Below are 16,288 nucleotides of genomic sequence, written 5' to 3'. Positions count from 1 at the left end.
AGCCTCTTTGCGCATCAGCCAGCTCTCCTCAGCAACCTCCTCCCTCCCTCCTTTTATGCTTCCCGACCCATCCTCCCCCCTCCCAGGACCTGCCCCTCTCTGGCTCCTCCCCCCTTCAAAGCCCCAGACGCCCAGGAGAGGTGCGTCGGGGCCGGGCTGACTGGGCGTGCCTCGGGCGTCCCAGCCCTCAGCGGCGTGCTGCAAGGGAGCGTCTCGTGCTGCGACGAGCTGAATGGCTCTCCCTCTTGCTCTCCGGCGTCTTGCCCCGGCCAGACCTCACGGACTCGAAGCCGGGCTCGCCGTCTGGGAGGCGTCGCTCGGGTGGCTGCTTTCGCCCCGTCAGTCGAGGTGAGGGGTGGGGCCTCCACAGGGGCTTGGAGAGGTGGGGAGGGCTCTTGGGGCGATGCCGGGGGCTTGGAGCGGCTGGCAGGCGCCGGGGGGTCTCCTCCGCGCAGTCCCTGCCCGGGCTGGGCGGGACAGTAGTTTATAAACAATAAAACAGAATAATGCTAGTTATGACAAATTCCAGATTGCTAAAATGTAAAGCTATATTGTTAAAACCATAGAATAAACATTGAGTTTAACTTTATATTTGGAATCTGAAGACTTTTAAAGGACAAGGAAAGGAGGAACATGATAGTGTAAAATTTATAAAACCTCCAGGTCAAAAAGCTAACCAAATCTAAAAGATGTTCCTCTACTCCAGGGAAGTGCTGTTTATAAATGGTTCTTTCCAAGCGGTAGAGGAGAAAAGGTGCAACGTTGTAAGGGGAACAAGAGGGAACAAAAGGCAAGAATAATTAATTTGGGATGGTCTGGCAAACCTGTACCTTATGTTTTCAAATGTAAATGCTATTAAAGAGAAAGGGTGGTGTATTTAGATTAATAAAACTCTTAAACATTTTGAAGGGAAAAAGGAAATGCTGACCAGTAAAGGGGGGGGGGGGATTCAGGTCTTGAATTTAGCAGGAGCTCACAGGAGAGCAGCTCCTGAACTTTTCTGATGGCACCACCTCCTCCTCCCCATCTACCTACCTTGTCTATTGAAAAACAGGTGTAACTGCATAACAATCCCTGGATGAAATCCACCAACTATTTTTTTTACAAAATGACCCCTAATAAAATTAATATCAGAAATATTAAGGATTGGTGAAGCAAAGGGAACAGAACAGTTAGTTATTATATGCGTGTGGGTATCAGATTTAATTTTTGGATAAGGTTATAGAGAATAAGCTAACTAACGTGGCAGTTAAACAAAAGCTAAAGAAGAAACAATAACAGGGTTTTGGGGAAAGTGGCATTATAAAGTTTAGTTGAACTTAAGGTATAATTTGTGTAGGAGACTGTAAAAGGAAAAACAGTGGCTCTCCAAGCCATTAATTAAATAAGTGTTAAAGTGGTTGTATGAAGGAAAGTATCAGGGAGCTCAAGCCAAGATGGATATGTTTTTATAGGAAATTTGTGTGTTTAGGAAATTTTGAAATAAAACCTATATCATGTGTGTGTGTGTCGTATAAAAGTGGATTGTACTGAAATGCCTTGAGGAGGAAGGCTAAAATATAGTTTAGTGCTAAGGGATCAGCTACTCTACCTCTATATACCTACTTCTATTTATCAAAATGCTGCTAAAAAGTTTGCCTTGGTCAGGAATAACTGACTGAGTTACTATCTGTTATTTGGATCAGCTACTGTCTGTGCTGTTTTCTTTCTTCAACAGAAAAGCCTTGCTGATGCGAATGCTGTCCCTACACTGACATGGACCGGGTGACTGGGTTTTAGTCAAGACTGGGAAGGAAAGGCTGTTGTCTCAGCAGTGGTTAGAACCTTGCCAGGTGACACTAACAACATAAACAGCAGTTGGCACAGCAGAGAGTGGCTGGATATATTACACACGGTGAAAGAGGCTCCAGCAGTGGATTACATTGCTGATAAATAAAATTGTTGAATGGTAGCACAAAATCACAAACGAATAAGCTTTAAATGGACTCTAAAAAGATTGCTTTATATAATACATATTGTTTGATATATTATTAGAACTTTGGAGTAGGAGTAGGTTGCAAAAGGGAGATGGTGTAACACATATAAGGATCAGGTTTACCAGAATGAAAGGGGGTTGGATCCTCTCGATGTCGAAGATTGTATCTGGTTTTACAAAAACTGCTGTTAATAATACTGATCTCTAAGGTCCAATGCCCCAGAAGTGTAGGAAACGCCCTGCTCATTATATGTTCCAGCATCATGGGAAAAGCTCTAGATTAGTCTATGAGCATCCCATGTCTGTGGCAATGCTGTGTCTGCTACCTGGATTAATATGTGAACCCCATTAGTGGTAGGATCCTTACAAGCATATCCCAATGATCAGAACAAGAAATAGTGTTTGTTTATGCACCTACAAGAAATGCAAACTACTTTAAAGGAAAATTATGAAGGAATACAAAGTCCCTGGAACTGGCTAACCTCCTGGTTACCAGGCAGGGGATGGCTCAAGAGCATATTACAAATTGGTATAATCATAGTAGTAATCAGCATCATCTGTTGTTGTCTACACTGCTTACCTATGTGCACCAGTGCTTACAAGTCAGCAATAAAGAAACATACAAAGAAGGAACAAGCTCAGCTGATGGTTGCAAAGTTTGAAAATGTTTAAGCTCAGGTAAAAATAAAAGAGTAGGGATTGAGAGGAGTGAAATAATGAAATGAGTTGAAACAAACAGAAGGTACTTTCCAAAGAAAGAACCAAATGTAATGTCTTAGTGATTGTAAAAATGCAAGAAGCAGAACCAGCTATGCAAAGCACAAACATTTAGTAACCATAGAACAGGTGTATTAACCATTGTTAAAATGCAGACGCGGAACTATTGTAGTAAAAGAAATGACACGGTTGAACAGGCCATGACAACAGTAAAGATTAATAGCAATAGAGACTAATAAATAGCAAGTACCCCACTTAGGATAAAGGTACATTTAAATGCACATGCAATGTATGTAACATGAGGGGTACATATCAAGGAGGGAGTATGAAGTAGGTGGTTGTGTAGGCTGTACCTTCCGAGTACCTCAGCCTATGGGGAAAGGAGGAGGGACTCATCAGCTGGGAGTAGAGGATAAAAGGGCATGTATGGAACTGATCAGGGAGCTCATTGCAAAGCGACTCCCCTCTTTCTTGATATCAATAAAGTAGTATATCTTAAAGGAGACTCCTGACTGACAGCTCTTTTTCTTTGAATCTCCTGGAGGGGCCAGGAGAGGTGGGCACGTTGTCTCTAACAACCAGTGGTGTCCATCTTCTCCAGCCAATTCCTAAAGAGGTGTGGCATCACTTTCGGGTTTCTTGAAAGTGTTGTCATGCTGTCAGCTGACAGCCATCCCCAATGTCCCCATGCCTCTCCCCCATCCTGGTCTCCTGCTGAGGTTCAGGAAAAACATGGTTTTACTGTAATATTGTTACAGGTGTTAGTAGAGTTTCACTCTGGATTAGTAAACTGAACTTGCTTGTAAAAATACAGAAAATCCTAAATCTACTGCTGATATCCTCCCTAAACATTCAGGTTTTATACACAGAAATGAGAATGCTTTGCATTTCTGCATAATAATGCTGAGCTGCAAACCTGCCTTGCCTTGAAACTAGCCACCAGCTTCAGTGCTAAATAAGAATCATTCAACAAATGTTGTGAAACTCAAGAGGAAAATGAGCTGTGTGAAGCAATATGTAGAAAGCAAGTTTTTATTGGTGTGGTTTTTTAAAGAGTTCTAGGTGTGGAAAAAAATTCCACTGTGAGGCAGTTCCATTTAATGCCTGTTAATTAAGGAAATGAGTATTTGCTTTTCTGAATTGTTAATAGTGCTTATATGCTACTAACCAAAAGATTATGATCCGCAAGCCACTTAAGGTTTAGAAGAAGAAGAAGAAGATATTGGATTTATATCCCGCCCTCCACTCCGAAGAGTCTCAGAGCGGCTCACAATCTCCTTTACCTTCCTCCCCCACAACAGACACCCTGTGAGGTGGGTGGGGCTGGAGAGGGCACTCATAGCAGCTGCCCTTTCAAGGACAACCTCTGCCAGAGCTATGGCTGACCCAAGGCCATGCCAGCAGGTGCAAGTGGAGGAGTGGGGAATCAAACCCGGTTCTCCCAGATAAGAGTCCGCACACTTAACCACTACACCAAACTGGTTTACTTGTTAGACTACAGTTAACATATTTTTAAAAGCAAAAAAAGGACATATTTCCCAACTGACTACTTCAAAGTGATCACTAAGTGATCACTATGACAAATCTCATTTTAAACACCCCTACTATTTAAGTTGTGATAATTACTACTATTATATTGTATTAATTGTATGTTGTACACCACCCTGAGCCTACTAATAAGGAATATTCCTAACCTACCAACCCAAAAAGAGGACATATTTTCATTAGGGTTTTTTTTTTTAAAGAGCCCAAAAGACAACAGACACCCCTCCAAAAAGAGGAAATATACTCTAAAAAGAGAGTGCTTGGTAACCCTAACTTAGACTGTTTACTCTCATTGATATTCAAATAGTTTAAGAAGCCATGCTGAGCAATCCTTAAGGTTATTTCTTTGATGGTATGAAGAAAACTTTTTATCAAAAAAGTGGTTGTTCTTTTACATCACAAATGTGAATCAAAGGTTATGCCAATGAAGGCCCCCCTCAGAATGATTTGCTAGATAAACATTTCTTAGTTTAGTCGCAGCCTGATCAGGGCCGGCCCTAGACTGCCTGGCACCCTAGGCAAGGCTGAATTCTGGTGCCCCCCCCCCCCCCGCCCAGACAGCTCCTCCTGAGAGTTCCACCTCCTTGTCCATTGAATAGTAGGTGCAGCTGCATAACAATCCCAGGATGAGCTCCACCACCTATTTTTCTACAAAATGACCTCTGGGGACACCCAATTTGAAGAAGAAGAAGAAGAAGATATTGGATTTATATCCCGCCCTCCACTCCGAAGAGTCTCAGAGTGGCTCACAATCTCCTTTACCTTCCTCCCCCACAACAGACGCCCTGTGAGGTGGGTGGGGCTGGAGAGGGCTCTCACAGCAGCTGCCCTTTCAAGGACAACCTCTGCCAGAGCTATGGCTGACCCAAGGCCATGCTAGCAGGTGCAAGTGGAGGAGTGGGGAATCAAACCCGGTTCTCCCAGATAAGAGTTTGCACACTTAACCACTACACCAAACTGGCTCTCACTGGGCGTTTGGCACCCCAAGAAGTCCAGCACCCTAGGCAATTGCCTAGTTTGCCTAGTGGCAGGGCCGGCCCTGAGCCTGACCAAAATGTATGATCACCAATAAAGAACACGAGTGTACATACTTTTTTTCTTGGGCATTCTCTGTAGCATACTGGATCCTCATGGGAGTGATCCAATTATATTACATTTTGCTTTGATAGGACCCACAATAACAACACTGGCCAGTTGGCAGAGCAGTCCTTTCGGTTCAATAGGTACCAATGCAAAATCAAAATTTATTTATTTACTTCATTTAATACCTCACCTTTCTCCTTGACAGGAATCCAAAACAGTTTATATCAATGTCTTCTAAAAGGTATCATAGTGTCATAGACAGTAATACCAACTGAAAAGGTTAAGAACAGATTGCCCCCCCAGGCGGAATAACGAGGCAGACACAAAGGTTGGGTTAAAGGGCCACTTTATTAACTCAACGGCAAGGGCAAAACATGGGGACAGGTCAAGCCAGGGGTCAACCGGACCACCTCCATGACCTGAAACTGGGCGAGCCCCCAAAGCCCCGGGTGTGAGCCAACTCAACGGCTCAGACCCGGCCGGCCCGGCACCTTGATCACCGCTCACCTGAGCTCCGCCATCCCCACAGACAGCAGCCTGGGATGCGGACGCTCACACGTGCCGGGATCATCGGACTCCCTGGAGCAAACCTTGGGCCGTACAGCTTGCGGTTCCCCAGGATAGTCAGCGCCAAATGGCGCGATGCTACGGGAGCTCACCAATCCCCAAAACATGATGCCAACCACAAACTGCCAGTGACCAACCTAAATAACGGCACCGCCTAACCAATTGCCAACACCACATATCAACAGTACAGGGTAGGCAAAAACACCCCCGGAAATGGCCAATCCTCCGAGGGCGAAAAATTCCTACCCGGCCCCGAAATTAGGCGACCAGCCTCTGCCTGTACTGCATAAAGGGCGGGCGGGCGGGCCGAGAGCTATTTTCGACTGCGTTTGAGGGGGCGGGAGCAGCCTTTTAAGGCTGCTCCTCACCCCCTCCCATCCAGAATATCCCATTGCCTCTCATCCGCGCGGGGAGGCAATGGGCGGCCCCCAGCCTCAGCAGTCTATGGACTGCCCGGCTGGGAAGGGGCCGAATTGCCCCCCCAGGCGGAATAACGAGGCAGACACAAAGGTTGGGTTAAAGGGCCACTTTATTAACTCAACGGCAAGGGCAAAACATGGGGACAGGTCAAGCCAGGGGTCAACCGGACCACCTCCATGACCTGAAACTGGGCGAGCCCCCAAAGCCCCGGGTGTGAGCCAACTCAACGGCTCAGACCCGGCCGGCCCGGCACCTTGATCACCGCTCACCTGAGCTCCGCCATCCCCACAGACAGCAGCCTGGGATGCGGACGCTCACACGTGCCGGGATCATCGGACTCCCTGGAGCAAACCTTGGGCCGTACAGCTTGCGGTTCCCCAGGATAGTCAGCGCCAAATGGCGCGATGCTACGGGAGCTCACCAATCCCCAAAACATGATGCCAACCACAAACTGCCAAGGACAGCGCCAAGCCTCTGCTTAGGCCGCTGAACCCCACCCTATAAAACGCGCAGCAGCCCTTGCCGTAAGTCAGCCAAGAACAACTCATTGCCCTTTTCTGACAAGTGTACCCCGTCGCTCCGATATAGTTCTGGCAAACTGGAAAGAATCAAGGGATGGGGTACATACTCCCCAAGCCCGCCGAGCAGGGCCTTGCGCACCGCCCGGTTGGCCTTTATTCTGGCGCGCTCCAAACCCTCCGGGTCCCACGCCGTCCGCCAAACGCGGCGCGGCAACATGGCAGACCACGAGAGCAGGACGCCCGGCCACCGCCTCCTTATCAATGCCAAATCCGCCTGGGCCTGAATGGAAAGGGCCCTGCCCTTAATCAGGCCCAGGTCGTTCTCCCCCAGATGGATTACAACAATTTGCGGAGGAGGGCCAACCCGCTCCTTGAATAGCAGAGGCAGGAGCCCAGGCCACCTCATTCCCCGGCGGCCAAGCCAGGTGATTACCGCTCTGTCACTAAGGCCCAGCTGTGAGCCGATCGACGTCCGACGGGCCTGGTGTGCCGCCCAAAAGACAATGCTGTGGCCGCATATAAGGATCCTCCTCCTCTCATCGCCAGCCACAGCCCCTAGAAGAGAAAAACTATTAGAACTGAAAACCAAACAACCCTTAACATTTCTCAGCCCAAGTTAAACAATATTGAGGGGGAAGCCAAAGAAAACCGGCCCTATGGCCTCAAAGGCCGGACATAAGTTCGATAGGCTCCTGACTTCCACCGCCCGACCCGACGGATGTCGTCCCCCCCGTATCCCAACGCTGCGGCTGTAGAAGCCGCACCGATTCTAAAAGAATGGGTACCAAATTTTTGCCCACCAAGGCCCAGACGTTGCAATGCACGGCTGGTGACGGCCCAAAATTGGTACTTGGTCAAGGGAGCCCCGTCGGCATGGCAAAAAAGAGGGCCGTCCGATCTGCCGCGCAACTCAAGGTAAAGCTTCATTGCCGCGACCGGGCATAACTCCCCTTCAGAACAAGACCCAATCTTAACCGTGCAGCCATGCTGCTTCTGGTCAGTCTTGGAACGGCGGACTCTAAACTCCACTCGGTCACTGAATAACGAAACATCCCTGAACTGCAGGGCCCTTGCAGAACCATCGTTACGTGAAAGGGTGACCAACTCGGATACCCTGAAGGCCCCGAAAAAGGCAGTCAATGAGGCACCATGAAAGAGTGCCTCCTCGTAAGCAGACCCGCAAACCAGAGCCCAGGAAGCACGAAGCCCCCGCAGGATGGATGGCGAAATGGGCTGCCTCCCATCAGCCCTAGGGCCGGCTTCCCGGGACCAACCTTCAAACACCTTCTGTATGCGAAAGTCCTTGGTGGCATCGCGGTGCCCCCTGGCCTTACTGATAAAAGCAAGGGCTGCCATCTGGCCTCGAATGGACCTTACTGACAAACCTCGTTGTTTCTGGTGCACACAGAATTGCAACAGCTGGTCGACAGGAATCGGCCACACTTCCTGTAATCCTGCCCCCCTTCTAAACGTCAAAAACTGGCTAGCCGCCCGGTCATACGACCTTTTAGTGCTGGGCGCTATGGCCAGCTGCATCGCCCGGCTCACTTCTTTCCTCCAATCTGCCATAACTCTGCCGGGATGCGCTCGGGCAAAAGGTCGGCCTCCGGGGCTAATTGACGGAAACGGTCCATCTGTTGGCGAGACAGAGCGTCCGCCACCCCGTTACAAATGCCAGGAACGTGCTTAGCCAAAAACAGTATATTTAACTTTAAACAACGCAAGGTAAATACTCTAACAAGGCGCATCACAGCCGGAGACTTAGAGGTTAATCTATTGACAACATGGACAACGGCCATGTTGTCACACCAGAAGTGAACCGTGCAATTGGCCAGGGTGTCGCCCCAAAGAAACACGGCAACAACAATAGGAAAAAACTCCAGAAAGGTAAGGTTCCGACACAACTCGGTACCCAACCAGTCCTGTGGCCAATGCTCGGCGCACCAGTGCCCCCTAAAATAAACTCCAAAGCCTATGGAACCGGCAGCGTCAGAAACTATCTGCAACTCAGCTTCGAGCTGCATGTCCCTGCGCCAAAAGGAAATGCCATTAAAATCTTGCAGGAATGTCTCCCATACTACCAGGTCCTCGCGCATCTCTCCGGTAACTCGTGTAAAATGATGGGGCAAGCGCAGCTCAACCATACCGTCACAAAAGTGCCGTAAGAAGGCCCTGCCTGGAGCAACCACTTTACAGGCAAAATTCAAGTGGCCAACAAGCTGCTGTAACTCCAATAAGGTGACCTTGCGCTTGACCAGGACGGCTCGAATCCGGACTAAGAGACTAAGGCGCTTATCCTCGGGCAGCCTAGAAAACTGGCGCACCGTGTCAAGCTCGATGCCCAGGAAAGTCAAAACCGTGGCCGGACCCTCAGTCTTCTCAGGAGCCAACGGTACACCTAGCTCCTTGGCCAAATCCTCAAAAGCCGCCAACAAGAACAAACATTGGCCCGCCCCCGCGGGGCCCACGAAAAGAAAATCGTCCAAATAATGAACGGTATCCCGGATTCCAGTCCTAAACTGTAAGGCCCATTCCAAAAAGGAACTAAAACACTCAAACGCCGAACAAGAAACTGAACACCCCATGGGAAGGGCCCTGTCAACATAATAACTTCCTTCAAAGGCAAAGCCCAGTAAATCAAAGTCGCCAGGGTGAACTGGGAGGAGGCGAAAGGCCGATTTTATATCACACTTGGCCAGTTCCGCACCGGGCCCACACCGCCGTACTATCTGAACCGCCCGGTCAAATGAAGTGTATTTAACAGAGCACAACTCCGGTGGGATGGCATCATTCACAGATCGCCCCCTGGGGTAAGAAAGATGGTGAATCAACCGGTATTCACCTGCTGCTTTCTTGGGTACAACTCCCAGGGGGGACACGCGCAAATTCGGCAAGGGAGGGAACTTAAACGGACCTAACACGCGGCCTTCCGAACATTCCTTACTAATCTTTTTCCGGACAATACTCTCCAAACCCTTAACTGAACGCAAGTTGGGGGAAAAAACTGGAGTACGAGGGCCCTCGTATGGGATTCGAAATCCCACCGAGAACCCCTCAGCAAGGTAACGCGCGTCCTCCCTCCGAGGGTAACGTTCCAACAACTGCCTAAGAGCCCTCAGCCGAATGGGGCTGGGGCCCTTTTGGAGGGTGTTGCCCGGCCCCGCCGCCTGTCCGCTTGATGGGCCAGCGCTGCTTAGATCTGGTGCAAGCCGTGAAGGCGTGAGGGCCCGCGCAAACCGGGCACTCATGTTTGTATTTACAGGCCTTTCTGGAGCACGAACCTTGGGAGGTGAACTCCCAACAAAGCAGCCGTGGTTGAACCGACTGCCCCGCGGTTGCGCGGGCACCAGAAAAGGATGTTACTGACGACTTCTGCACCAAATGACCACTGTCGGATCGCTCACCCACGTTTGGTTTAGCAGGCGCCATGAGTTGCAGCCAAAGCTGCTGATTAATTTGGTTCCATTGAAGGAAAGGATTAACAGCCGCGCGCATGCGGAACTGCTCATCATACTGGAGCCACGCCCCGCCAGCAAAGTCGTTATAAGCACGATATATAATATCGCAATACTGAAACAAAGGGGCTGCTCTCCAAGGCTGGGCCCTCGCAATGACGCCCGCATAAATAAGAAAACCGGGCAACCAATTTGCCCACGTTCTGTCAACCTTACGACGCTTGAGCTTCTCTTTATCCTTCTCGTCAAGCTCATCCTTCGATTTTTTCTCAAGTTCTCTGTACAACAGGCTGAATACATCTACGTATTCGCCTTTCAAGATTTTTTCCCTGGTCGCAGCGGTGAGGTGGTCACCCAAAGGCATAGCCGGGTCACCAAAAGGCACAGCATGAAACTCCAGCGAACCGTAAGGGATAGGAGGGTGAGGAGGAAACCCCCAAATGGCGCCCTGTTGCCCGGGCCACGGTAAAGATGTGGACTGTGCTTGTTGCCATCCCCAAGGTGGCACGCATGCTGCCGGCCCGTGGCCACCTAAGCCAAGACTGCCTACCAAACCTTCACTCCCTGGCGCCGCCCCCCATATAAGGCCTGAACTAACAGGCGTGGGCACTGCAGAAGCAGCGCCAACCTGAGGCAGTGAGCTGTGAACCAATTGACCACCAACAGGTGGCACAGCCCCCAAATAAGTAGCCGATGCACCCTGGGCTCCTCCCAATGGCCTGGAAACTGAAGCTACATTGGTACCCAACGGGCCCCACGGCCATGCCGTTCCCTGCTGCGGCATGGGAAACTTACCTTCCCCGACAGGAGGCATCACTACCACAGCGTCAGGCTCCTCGCTCTGCTCCTCTTCGTGCAGGACTCCCTCCTTGGACACACCACTGGTTCCTTCGGCTTCCTGCAACACAGAAAGGCGAGCCAGCACCTCCTTCTGAAAGGAGATGGTGGCCGCTCTACCAGATCCTAATAAGCCTGAGACCCTACGAGAGGGGCCCGCCACGCCCCTTGCTTCCTCCAAGGCTGCTAACTGGGACATGATGGCCTGCCTTGTCTGCGCCTCCTCACCCTCTTCCTGCGGGGGCGCCTCAGGGGTGGGCCTCCTGGCCGGTCGCTTGGCGGGCTGTTTGCCCTTCTTATTGCCCTGTCCCTTCCTAGGGGCCATAGTTATGAAACTCCTCTACTTGAGTTATAGCTGTCTTACACAGAAGCCCACTGGCCACACCACCCGTGCAATGGCACCAGGCCTCCAAAAAATTATGGTCAGTAGAGAAGGAACCAAACGCACTGGCAGAGCTGCCAGCAAGAGACCAGCTAAGGCCTCGGACACAAACCACCCACCACAAAGACCACTGGCCCACAAGCCACCTCTGTGGCAAACAGGACGCGAGAGGAGAGGAGGGGGGGGGGGCGCAAACGCCCAAACAAACCAGGGTGGAGGGAGATAACTGAGTCACCCGCGACTCCGCCCGCGCACCCCCAAATCTTCAAAGGGCTGGGCAATAAGGAGCGCTGTGGCCGCTAACGCCCTTCGCCCCACCCAAGTAGCACCCGACGCAGCCGCCGCCAAAGCCCCACGGCCCGCGGACGGCCCCCGGCCTTACAAGGCCCAACAACGGCGCAGGAGGGGAGGGAGGGGTGAAAAAACCCCCGAACGAACGCAGCCTCACGCCGCCGAAAGCTCCAGAAACCAGGCCGCACGACGCCCCGACGAACGGCTCGCAGCCTCACGCCGCCGAAAGCTCCAGCAACCCGGCCGCACGACGCCTCGACGAACGGCTGCGTCACGCAGACGCTCAAGCCGCACCGACTCGGCCTCCACTCCGGCCGCAACGCTCTCCCAAGGCCCGCGACGAAACAGCCACGTAAGTGCCTGCCCGGGCCGAGAGCTATTTTCGACTGCGTTTGAGGGGGCGGGAGCAGCCTTTTAAGGCTGCTCCTCACCCCCTCCCATCCAGAATATCCCATTGCCTCTCATCCGCGCGGGGAGGCAATGGGCGGCCCCCAGCCTCAGCAGTCTATGGACTGCCCGGCTGGGAAGGGGCCGAATTATTAAAAACTAACACAAGAGCAATTGTGAAGGTTTAAGTGATTTGTGGTGGTAGCAGATTGATTTATTAACTATTTAGATAATGTATATATTGAAAGATAAATTGAAAGAAGCATTTTTCAACACAGGGATTATAATAATTCCTCATCACAGATTTCTTAAATGATATAACAAATGCATACCACATCATGAATACTTCTATAACTGCCTTGTCCATTTTCTTCCCTCAGAGGCAAGATTTTCCCTCCTTTTTCTTTCCCTTTTACTGACTGAGCTGCCCCAGTAATGTTTTTTTCTTTCCTGAAGAACTCTGGATGTTCAACCCTGTCACAGTATAATATTTTGGCTTTTTGCTCAGTTCAGGAACCTGATGGAAGGATTGGAAACCCTCTGTAATTTCAATGGCACTTGAGACATTTTTATACTACAAATTAACTAAATATTTTATTCAACATAGAAGTGAAAGGTAAGGTGAATTTCTGAATATAGATAACTCCAAGGTAAAATCAGTACATGCGGATTTTAGTTCTTATGTTTCCAGCTAATGAGAGTTTCTTACAAAGAAGATGATATTGGATTTGTATCCCATAAACAGGTTTACGTTGCCACATGACAAATCGCAGGTTACCACGGCGCAAAATGGCATCATGGAGCAGCTGGTGTAAAATCGCTAGCTTGCTCCGGAGAGAAACAGAAGCCTGGTGCAGAACAACATTGAAGAAAGGTTAGTGCGAAAATGGTCTCAGAGTCCCAGAGTGGTCACAATCTCCTTTACCTCCCCCCCCCCCCATAACAGACACCTGTGAGGTTGGTGAAGATGAAAGCTCTTACAGCAGCTGCCCTTTCAAGGACAACTCCTACAAAAGCTATGGCTGACCCAAGGCCATTCCAGCAGCTGCAAATGGAGGAGTGGGGAATAAAACCCAGTTCTCCCAGATAAGAGTCCGCTCACTTAATCACTACACCAAACTGGCTCTCCACAGTGCCTTCCACAGTGACTTAAATCATTATGTTGAAAGACCTTTGTTCCAGAGTTTTTCCTAAGCACTCCAGTACACTTTCTTTGAGTATTTTCTAACTCTTTTGGTTTCTAGAAGACTAGTATGCTCTTTTCATACCCAAACCCCTTCTCTTGAAACACCAGTACAATTCTTGAGTTTTTAGTTGATTCCTAAGGTCTCTAAAGGCAGTTTCTAACCACACCAGGACAGGGGTCTCTTTAGTCTTCAGAACTCCCTGTTTGACTAGGTAGGAAAATTTTCCTCTCACTAGATCTATCCCCTTTCTTCGTCTTGCCAACTTTCCCCAGTTCTTCTGTTTGTGTTAATCTGCTCTTAGTCAGGGCTGAATTCCAAATGAATTCTCCTGCTTAGCTCTAAAGTCTCTCTCTGCTCAGCTGATGCTTTCCAATCAGATTGCTTAGAACAGCCTGTCACTCAAGGCTGTCTGGTTCTGTGAAGAATTAACCCTTCACAGTCCTTCAGCTGTTTGTACAGCACTTTTAAAAAGTGCAGTCCATCACAGCTTCAAATGAAAAATATGTGATAACAACAAACACAATATGGCCATCAGAATCCATTACACACAACTAAATGGAAAGTACTGAGAAAAGGTCTGATTCTTATGTCATATGCAATAAACTGGATTTAATCAGTAAAGCATCACAAAGGACTGTAAAATATTAAGAGGAGGAGGGGGAGTGGATTTATAACCCACCTTCCACATGAAATCTCAAAGCAGCTTAAAATCTCCTTCCTTTCCTCTCCCCACAACAGACACCCTGTGGGGAAGGTGGGGCTGAGAGAGCTTTGAGAGAACTGCTCTTGAAGGAACAGCTCTGAGAGAACTGTAACTGGCCCAAGTTCATCCAGCAGCTGCATTTGGAAGAGTGGGGAATCAAACCCAGTCCTCCAGTTTAGACTGTACTGCTCTTAACCACTACACCAAACTGGCTTTCAGAGAAAGAGAGCATAGACCAATTTATGCTGGTTGAATGGCAGTTATTTTGCTTATAAAGAATGTGGTGGTGACTCATCAGTGGTGACTGATGGAAATTCTGTGGTAATGGCCTATTTTTTGGTATAAAATTTGGTGCAAAATTATTGGAAAATTCCCTGTTTCATTAACTCTTGGCTGCCCACCCCACAGACATCCCTGCCCCAAATAATGAATATTAATGAATAGCTATTCGTTTTCATTGTAATAATAATACTGAAAGTGACATTTTCATTCCAATTTTTGATCAGTTGATGTAGAAATGTGGCTTTCATTTTTCAGCCATGTAGTTTTCAGCCATGTTGCTGCATTGCAAAACAATTTGTTAATCAAAGTCATTAACCAAAGTACTTTTTTCTTTGACATGCAGGACACAGATACATTTCTACATGTGAAACTGCTACTTTACGCTTTGTACATTGTCCATTATTTGGAAACAGTATTCCATATTGTGAGGGGTTTGGAGCCCATGTCCTGTGAAGAGAGGCTGAAGGAGTTGGGAATCTCTAAACTGAAAAAGAGACCCTTGTGAAGTGATATGATGCTATCTTCCAACACCTAAAGCGATGCCATTATGAGGGTGGTATATTTTCAGTCATATTGAATGACAGGACTCAAACTAATGGACATAAACTGCAGCAAAGGAGGTTTGGTTCTAATCTGAGGAAGAATTGCATGATGGATAGGTGTGTTCAATGGTGGAACAGTCTCCCTCATGAGGCGGTGGATTCTTCATGACTAGAAGTTTTAAAGTATTGATTGGATACCTACTGGTTGGGGATATTGTAGTCCTGTGTTTGCAGGAGGTTGGGCTAGATGACCCTGGTAGTTTAAATAAAAATAAATAAAATCTTTACCTTCATTAGCATCTCAGTGAAATAGATTATTCTGAAAGACAATGACTGGCTCAAAAGCACCCAGTATGTTTTCCCTAGTGAATGGGGATTTTATATAAGTCTTACTAGTTCTAGCCCAACATTCTAAATTCTACACACCTCATTGGGTTGCATTCTCAGATTGTCACACAATGTACAAGCTTTGTATTAGTGACACATTAATTAGTCATTTCATGGACCATGTGCAAAAAGAGCTATAATCAAGGTTATGCCATTTTCATGGATAGGCTGCCTCTTGGTGGTATTAAACAGACTGATTGCTACCCTTCAATGAACATATTGATTTAGAACAGCTTGAAACATTTTTGAACAGCCATTTTTCATTTCAGAGAATAGTCAGCAACACAAAACCTGAATGTAATCAATATAGATAGAGCACCCTTTACTAAAAATAAGAATGCTGAGATGCCCCACAAATTAACTAATCAGGCAGCATAAAATCCTATGTAAACTTTAAAATGCAATTGTTTTTATAACTATATTTTATTAATACATTCCAGTAATAAATAATTTCCAGTCATATATTTCTAGTCATAAAATAATTTACTATTACAATTTAAAGCAGTAACACAAATCAGCAAACCAAAAATTACAGTTATCTAAAAATTACAGTTATCTAATAGAATCCCATTGTACTAAAGAGCCAAATGGAGGTCAGTCAAGATTAGAAATTCGTTTTGCAGCCCCAAAAGATATTCCTTGGAGAAGTGCAGAGACACAGAGGAGAGTATAACCAAACAAACTGCCTCAGTTTAGGCCTCATACAAACCCATTTACACTAACATTGGTTAGTCTGATCATCCAGACATCGATCATTCCACTAACCATAGTAAATGGGGGAGTATCAAACCAGGACCCAAAACCATTGTTTGAAGGTGGTTTATAAACCACAGTTAATGGTGTTTTTGCAGAATGGGCAAATGTGGATGTCTTGATTTGTTTCCTAGAGCAACAATGTAAGTTGGGATACCAGCTGAATCTCTGTGAAAAAACGGGAAATAGTGAAAGCAATGAATCCAGCACTTGTTGAAGCAAAGCAGGATTGTCATGACCTGCAAGTCAAATCC

The sequence above is a fragment of the Heteronotia binoei genome, chromosome 2 (assembly GCF_032191835.1).
Source record: "Heteronotia binoei isolate CCM8104 ecotype False Entrance Well chromosome 2, APGP_CSIRO_Hbin_v1, whole genome shotgun sequence".
Lineage (NCBI taxonomy): Eukaryota > Metazoa > Chordata > Lepidosauria > Squamata > Gekkonidae > Heteronotia > Heteronotia binoei.
Note: the sequence above shows the minus strand (reverse complement) of the source record.